Genomic DNA, 8,384 nt, shown 5'->3' with positions numbered 1-8,384 from the left:
ATTAAGACCCAGTTAACAAAATATGGATCACATGATGCTTGTACGGAAGTGTCCATATAAACATTATGTGTGTACCCATAGGAAAAAGTATGTGACACAAATAATAAATGCATGTTATCGCTTCAACAAAGATTGTTTTCATCATTTCTAGAACATAAACAGTACTCACAAGGAAAAACAAAGAATATATGGAGTACTCATAACGAAATTCAAAGAAGTAGCATATATAGATATACCAAACTATCATTAAAGATATAAAAGATAACTCATATTCACACCTTATATTCTATAAAAAGTTTTTATTTCTTAATTTTTATCAGACATTTCAAAGAAACGTCACCACTTGTAATTTCATGACATCCAGTCTTCTCAGTCCTTTGATTCTTAGATTTTTAAGTAAAAAGTTCACATTTTTTAATAAATATGCATGGCTGATATAAATCTTAGTAAATCAAAAGAAAATTGTACTGTAACCAAAAGTTTACAAAAAAAAAAAATGATAATAATCTACATAAGCTGATATCCTTCATTGTAGGTAGTTAGCTATTTCTGCAAATATCGTAAAAATGAAGTGAAAAGTTTTTATTTAGATGTCATAACCACCTTTAACCAAATTCATAATTTAGTAGTCACTTTTTATGCTTATAAGAAATTTACATGCAAATTTTGGTGTTGGTTAAAGGTGGTTATGACATGCGTAGGAGTTATCCAACACAGCCACCCGCTTGAGTTTTCCCATTACTCTAATGCTAATACGGACCGATAGTACCTTACTTTGTGACCCTATATCATTAAAAATACTATTGTATCATTAACAAACCAATATTTATCATTAAATTGGAAGATAAGCCTAATGATTCATGCAATTTTTAAGGGAAAAATTACTATTTGAAAAATTGAAGTCATTGTAGGCCGCAAAACGGCCTTATAGAGAATGATCCTTTCTGTGAAATTCTTTCAAAATGCAACTCCTTCTACAGTTTTAGTCTGATTTCAATATAACTTGGCACACAAGTAGACTACAATAAGATACATAATTCTGTATATCGGTTTTTGATTTCGATGAACGGTGTTGCCGTGGTTACTAAAAATAGACATTTCTGTGAAATTCTTTCAAATTGCTACTCCAAATACAATTTTAGTCTGATTATAATATAAATGTGGCATGCAAGTAGACTGCACTAAGAACATAAAGAGACTTAATCAAGGATCATTATTCTATTTATTGCTGTTGAAAAGTTTCAATTTCCAACTGCTTAAGTACTTTTCTCTTCCTTTGCTATAAGTACAAACCAGTAGAGCTTTAGTCTCGACAGAGACTTCTGGTTTTTTTCAGAAATATAGTAAGATGTTTTTACACAAATAATTTTGAATAGAATTATCAATTTTGCAAAATTTTACAATCATCTAAAGTTTTTGGTCTTAGTCATAAGTTCTTTTGTAAAACGGGCCCCAGCCCTGACACCAGACCCCTGCGGCCATTAAATTCACAGTTTTGGAAGAGGGATTCTTGCTCAACATAACTCTGTACTTACTTAGTTTATTTATTACCCAGAAGCAGAGACGATTTTCAACGAATTCATGTCTTTTCACTATATAATCAATAGGACCCCGCCCTTACACCAGAACCCCTGATCCTGGGGCCATAAAATTCACAATTTTGGAAGAAGCACATTTGCTTCATAACTATGTACTTAGTTAGTTTACTTAATACCCAGGAGCAGAGAAGATTTTCAAAGAATTAATGCATTTTCACTATATAATTTATATAACCCCGCCCTAGCACTAGAACCCCTGACCCTGGGGCCATGAATTTCACAATTAGGTAGAGGACTCCATGCTCATTACATTCATGCCAACAGTTTGTCTGCTTGATGTCCAGGAGTAAAGAAGAAGATTTTTAAAGATTGCAATAACTGAAGTGGTTTTGGCCCAACCCCTCAGACCCAAGGGGGGCGGGGACCATAAAATTCACAATTTTTGTTCCCCTTTGCCCATATAGATGCTGTATACCAAATTTGGTTGAAATTGATGCCGTGGTTTCAGAGAAGAAGCTGAAAAGGTTCAAATGTTAACACACGACGACGGACGCCGGACGAAACGAATAGCAATAGGTCACCTGAGTATCTCAGGTGACCTAAAAATAACAAAATTTATATGAAATTTCGATTCATTTCTTCTCCAGAAATCGCCCACGTGGCCCAGTGGCTACAGCGTCTGCTCTAAAGTCGCGAAGTAAGGAGTCAATCCTTACGTCGCGGGTACGAATCCAATGTAGGACGTGGAGACCGGTCCTTCGTAAAAACCGAGGTCCCGTGTCGCAGAAGGTGCTGATCAATGGCCCTGAGTACCGAGTATAGGACAAAACTCGCAGCTCTCCACCGGCAAGATGAGTGAAAAATTCTCGAGAGGGACGTTAAGCAATATATATGTACAATCAATCTTTTCCTGAAATGAAGCATGAATGAAAGTGTATGTGCAGACTCTGTGGTGTAATAATCGCCGTGAATTCTAAATCCCACCCCAAAGAAAATTTCAAGCTTACAACACTGACATTGACTCTGATAACATTCATCCTTCTAGAATTTGCACCGCATGAAGACTAAGACTGACAAGACACAGCCAGGCTGAAGACGACATTGTTGTTAATTTACATGTATCTGTTTTGTACGAACTTTTGCCTCATTCATACAATTTTGACAACTGTTATGTAAAACCTGGCAGATCAAAGAAAATATTAAAGTGAAAGTAAAACGTCCCATCGCAGTCCAAAAAAGAACAGTTTCATCCGACAAGAACACTCCTATCACAGCGCGGACAAAGACAAATACAAGGCAAGACCTTTGACGGAGCCAACAGACGCCACATCCTCTGACTGCCCTTCAACTTCATCCTCCTTTTTGTCCCCTAAAAAGTAATCCCTGTTAGTGTAGATCATCCATCGGGCTCAACATTATACTCCTTTTGTCCCCCTGTAGATCGTTTTCTTTACCCCCACGTAGATAAATCAATTGTTGATACTGCTTCTGCGTCTGAATCTGAAATGGTCAAGAATGTTATTATTAGAATTATTCCTATGATGCGCTTCTGCAATGCTGAAGTTGCGCAATATTTCAAATGCACAATTTGTAGAGATGCCCCAGGTGACCCCTATATTTAAAAATGTAATCACATTTTTTGTAAAGAATGCATTTTGGTTGGATTTCTTTGTCAAGTGCATGTCCTGAATGTAGATCATTACTTGATGAGAGTGAGGTGTCCTCCTCCATGGTCAGCTTCTTCAAATTTATGATACATTGTTAGTGCATTGTATTCATGCAAACTGTTCAAAGTCACTTTTGATTAGAAATAGTGATGAAAATGAATGTTTTCGTATGAGGTTACAACAAAACCTAAGGTGTTTAAATTACCCCCTTCATTCCGTCTCTGCGAAGCACACACATCATAAACGTCTGAAACCTTTTATATCTAAAGCGAATGAGTTTTGTGAAATGCAAGACGAAAATAAGACTGGTGTTTTTATGTTGAAAGACCATTTGAAAGATATGAATGATCCCCGTTGGAAGCAAATTTAGAACTTGTGGCTAGGAAACAATAACACTCTTTCTCCAAAACAGTGTCTAGCAATTAGGGTTGATCTTTTGCGGAGTAAGAAACAATATAGATTCCAGTACGATTTTCTTTCTCAAAACCATGTACACATTTTTCAAGCCCCGAGTAAAATGGAAAGTTCCGAGATTTGTTTATGCCCTCTAGATCTGCGGCTATTTTCAAAGTTATATATAATGAGGGCAATGTATTTATTCAAAATTCTGAAAATTCTCGCACAGAGCCTCTCAATGTCAATGAATTGTTTATGCCAGGTTTTGTGGAGTTGGCATCTCCAACTCTATGGGAGTTAGGATTTTTATTTTGAAGCTCTTTCTGTTACCTTGCACCGACTACAATTCGAAATTGAAAATATTTTGGAAAAAATGGGTTGAATATTGGAAATGTCCTGTTTTATACAATTGTTGAAGATGGTGTGACGGAATTAGTGAAGAGAAGGTTTATAAAGAAAAAAATTACAAACCGTTACCAGACCAAGCTTTTCGATTTTCATTTTGTATTGTCAAAATTGGAGCTGAAATTAAGGCAAAATGTATGATGTTTTAATGAGCCATTGCGAAATAGAGAGAACAAAAAGACCACTTTTAGAATCTATTTCTGATGAAAACAAGTATGTTTGTAATGTTGTTTGTATTCTACCAATTGAAAATGAAAAAGAGATTTTAATTCAAAATCGTATGCATGTGAAAACAAAACAGGTTGAATGTTCCATAAATTTTCATTTTTTAATTCTAAGGTTGACGAAAAAAGGGATAGGGGGACTCTGGTCTTCAGGGTGGTGGGTCAAAATATTGATGTACATTATGTGATGCAGATCAACAATCTGCAAAAGAATGTTTGGGATCCTTTGTTATTAACAGGTCTGTTTATGAATGTTCAGATATTGCTGAAATATTACGTGTCAATCCAAATTCTTTGTCAGAAAATGAATTGAAAAAAAATTTAAAAGGTGTAAAATCTGCTCCACTTACAAAACATTGAACCAATTCAGAAAGGTAAAGATGCCACACATGCAGATATTAATTTAAGACAATATTTTAGGAAAGTTATTGTTGGTGAAATAGCTGGTATCATTAAATGGGAACTTACACAAGATGTTAACACCGTTAGTTCAAAATGCAGTCTTTGTTTGATCAACATGTAAAATGTACCTGTGGAATTAATCCCCAGCTTATGATGCCTGGTAATTACAGTAACTTGAAATGCAGGAATCAGTTGCATATTGTTCCAAACAGAATCCATCCTCCATTATCAAATCTTGGATGAATTATGCCAGAACACTTTTTGAAACTCTCATTCTGTTTTGTTGATACATATTATTTTGAACCTTAGGAGGGTTTATAGATGAAGGATCCTCTGAAAGAGTGTCCATTAGATGTAACATATTTTAAAAAAATATGCTGTTGAAATGAGGACTTTTTTTGAAAATTTTGACAATGTAGAGTGGCCCAATTAATTACATAAAGTTACTGAACATGTTCAGCAACTTATAGAAGATCAGAATGCGCCTTGGTCAATAGGGGCTTTTAGTAGTGACGGCAATGAGGCAGGCAACAAACTTTTTAGACATTTTAGAAAAATCTCTCCCGACATGCGCGGATCTAGAGGGGGTTAAAAAATGTACAGAATTTAGAATTTATTTATTCAACCAATTTGGGCCCACAGTGGAGCATACAGAACAGTGTCCCAAAATCATCACAGTTATACATATACAAAACAGAACAAAACAAACATTGTATAATGAACAGAGAGTTAGCTATCCTCTTTTAGGATGTATAGAATATACATTATACATACATATATATATATATATATATATATATATATATATATATATATATATATATATATATATATATATATAATATCTGCAATATGCCTATATTGAACTATGTTGTTTTCTCTTATCAAAATTTGCATTTATAAGTTGGCATAATAAAACAACAAACTCAGAATCTTCATTTGACATAATCCATGTAAACAAGTCAACATTGTTAAGCAGTATCAAATTAGGAAACGTTTTAAAGATTTTATCTAAAAACTCTCTTCTTGAGTCATTATAAAGTGAACATTCTAGTGAAAATGCAATTCATCCTCAGTTGGACTTGAGGTGCAGTAACGACAGATTCTACACCTAAGGTAGAATTTCATTTTTACCACATTTATTAAGTTTCCTTTAATATCTACCCGTTTCTACCCTTAAACAATGATTGCTAATTCTGAATTTTGTGATAAAATCCACCCGATTGTCTCGGTTTTTCACATTCAAGTATTTTTCAAAATAAAAAGACCTGTATTTAATTTACCAAAGCCTTCCAACTAATTGGTACGAATATCGTTCCAAGTGTTTAAAAAACTATTATGTAGTTGTCTTTTCATGTACAATTTAAATTTGTTTTCACTTAGTTTTTTACAAAGGGACAAATTAATAATAAGTTTTTCACTGTAGAATAATATACTGGAGTACCAATCACTGTTGATGATGTTTGATTTGCACTCATTGAGAGCTGCTTTCAGTAGGTTAGATGATGTATGTTCTAGTCTATACCAGTGCATGAATATTTGCTTTAACATGTCTATATATAATGGGTACCTCCGTAGTTCAGAATAGATTCCTACATTTGTACAAGATTTAGATACACCCATAATGTATTTACAGAATTTCATATTGAGTTTTTCAACTTCCCAATCTTTAAATATATCAAAAAGAGGGATATTTTTCCTTTTTGGAGTAACATTAATAATGCTCCTGTTCTCACAGCCGTATAAAGCTATAGGTTTAATACAGTGATCAATATATATAAAAGTTTTTAAGGAGGGGTTAGCATTTTTTACATCCCTGGATAGAATTTCAAGCATGCCTTTAAACGTTTCTGATACAGTTGTTTTTTGGCTTCAGTAAACTTTCCATTGTTTTCATGAGTTATCCCTAAATATTTATATTGTTTTACACATTCTGTAATGTCATTACCAAGTTGGAATGCTTCCTTAAGTAATTTATCAGAGTTATTAAAAATTATTACCTTTGTTTTTTTATGTTTTTTTTTAATGTTTATGATTTTCGACTTTGGGCAATTTTCCTTTTTTTTTTTTTTTTGCTTGTCAACTTTTTCCAGGTAAGTAAAAAAAAAATTCAGTGGCTGCCCCCCCCCCCCCTTTCAAGTTCGATTTTACGGTCCTGGCAAGTACACCAGAAACTGCACCGTCTGAACACAGAAAAACTCCCAGAACGGCCAGACCTTGCGGACACCTTCAATTTATTCACGACCTACCTTGATTCAAAACTAGAAAGTTTGAAGGAGGAAATTTCAGTTTCTGTTAAAGATATCGATACCATCACCAAATCTACTAAGCGAGAAGTCGCGTGCAAAATTCAAACACAAAGGCAACAAAATGCAGTTTAATTTTAACTCTTAATTTACTGTGTTATTTGTCGAAGCTGCAGAAGCGTATTTCAGACTGTACAGTTCTGGAATTAGCAACAGGGCTAATTAATAAGCTCAACCACAGAGACAAGTTGATTAGAATAGCAGACAAGTCCTCTGGTGGTTGGACGACACAGTCAGAGAATATGAGAGCGACGAACTTGCATCAGAATTTGAGAATGAAAAAACGCATGCGCCAGGCGGAGAACCGCGCCCTACTCCGACCATCAAGAAGAAGCCGTGTTCAACCCTACCAAAAGCCAACTGCGACCATATCTAGCTCTAATAGATAAGATGTTTCCTGCTCCATCTCACTCCTTTCATAATTTCAAATTTAAACAATGCAATGAGCCCTCTGCCCTTGACACATGCTTTAACTCTCGTCAGTGTGGTCACTGGAAATCAGCCTGTCCAGCTCCGCTAGCAGAATGGCTCAAACGATAACGCAAGCGCACATCAAACGGAAAGTAGTAAAACTGCTCATGAGCAGTATGTATCTTTTTCTTCTTATTCACTCTTGTACGATCAGATATTTACTTTTTAATCAGATTGCCTATTTTGATAAAACACCTATCATTATAGGTAAAGGAGTTAAGGGCAATCTGCGCAAACATATTCAGTTTTGGGAATCCTAGTGGTGCTCATACGGGCTTGAAATATTATAGGGAAGGATATGTTGTTCCTTTTGAAAGTGTTCCACCTACTATGTATTTCAAAATAATAAGTAATCTACTAGAGATAATGCTGGATTTGGCACGTTCAGAGCCTTTGGAGATCGGATGCATTCAGGTAGTCCCATCAGCCTCACGTAGTCAGTCCGTTGAGCATCGCTGTCAATAAAGGCTCTGGTAAAAAGAGGTTGATTTTAGATCTAAGTCAATTAAATCATTACGTTCAGAAAAGAAAGATAAAGTTTGAAGATTGGAACAATGCTATAGATTTTTTCAGAAAAGACTTTTTTAAAATACAAATTTGATCTTAAATCAGGGTGTCACCACATCTCTTTGTAAACAACTGACATATTTTTCCTTTTCTTGGGATAACAAATTTTAGTGCTTCAACGTTTTGCCCTTCGGCCTGATTTCGGCTCCTTATGTTTTTACAAAATGCCTGAGACCTCTTAAGTACAGGAGAAGCAGCGGAATAGACATAATTTTATATCTAGATGATGGCTTTGGTCCAGATTTTCAGAAATGTTTGCAGAATTCTAATTTTGTCAGAGTTAATTATTGATAAATTAATGTTGAAAAAATCTCTTTTTTTCAGCCCGTGCAGTATTAAGAGTGGCTTGGGTTAACTTGGGAATCCACATCCTTTTCTTTAAGCATTCCATCAAGAAGAATTAAAGAT

The 8,384-nt window shown here is 34.8% G+C and overlaps 1 pseudogene; it reads left to right on the top strand.

Annotated features, from left to right (window-relative positions):
• Positions 1 to 3,186: 3,186 nt before the first annotated feature.
• On the top strand, positions 3,187 to 7,327 carry LOC134240646 (uncharacterized; annotated as a pseudogene).
• Positions 7,328 to 8,384: the final 1,057 nt, after the last annotated feature.

Source organism: Saccostrea cucullata, unplaced genomic scaffold (genome assembly GCF_032062105.1).
Source record: "Saccostrea cucullata isolate Sc308-1 unplaced genomic scaffold, CSIRO_AGI_Scuc_v1 ctg3046, whole genome shotgun sequence".
In the NCBI taxonomy this organism is placed as follows: domain Eukaryota; kingdom Metazoa; phylum Mollusca; class Bivalvia; order Ostreida; family Ostreidae; genus Saccostrea; species Saccostrea cuccullata.
This window is presented reverse-complemented; position numbering and strand designations above follow the sequence as displayed.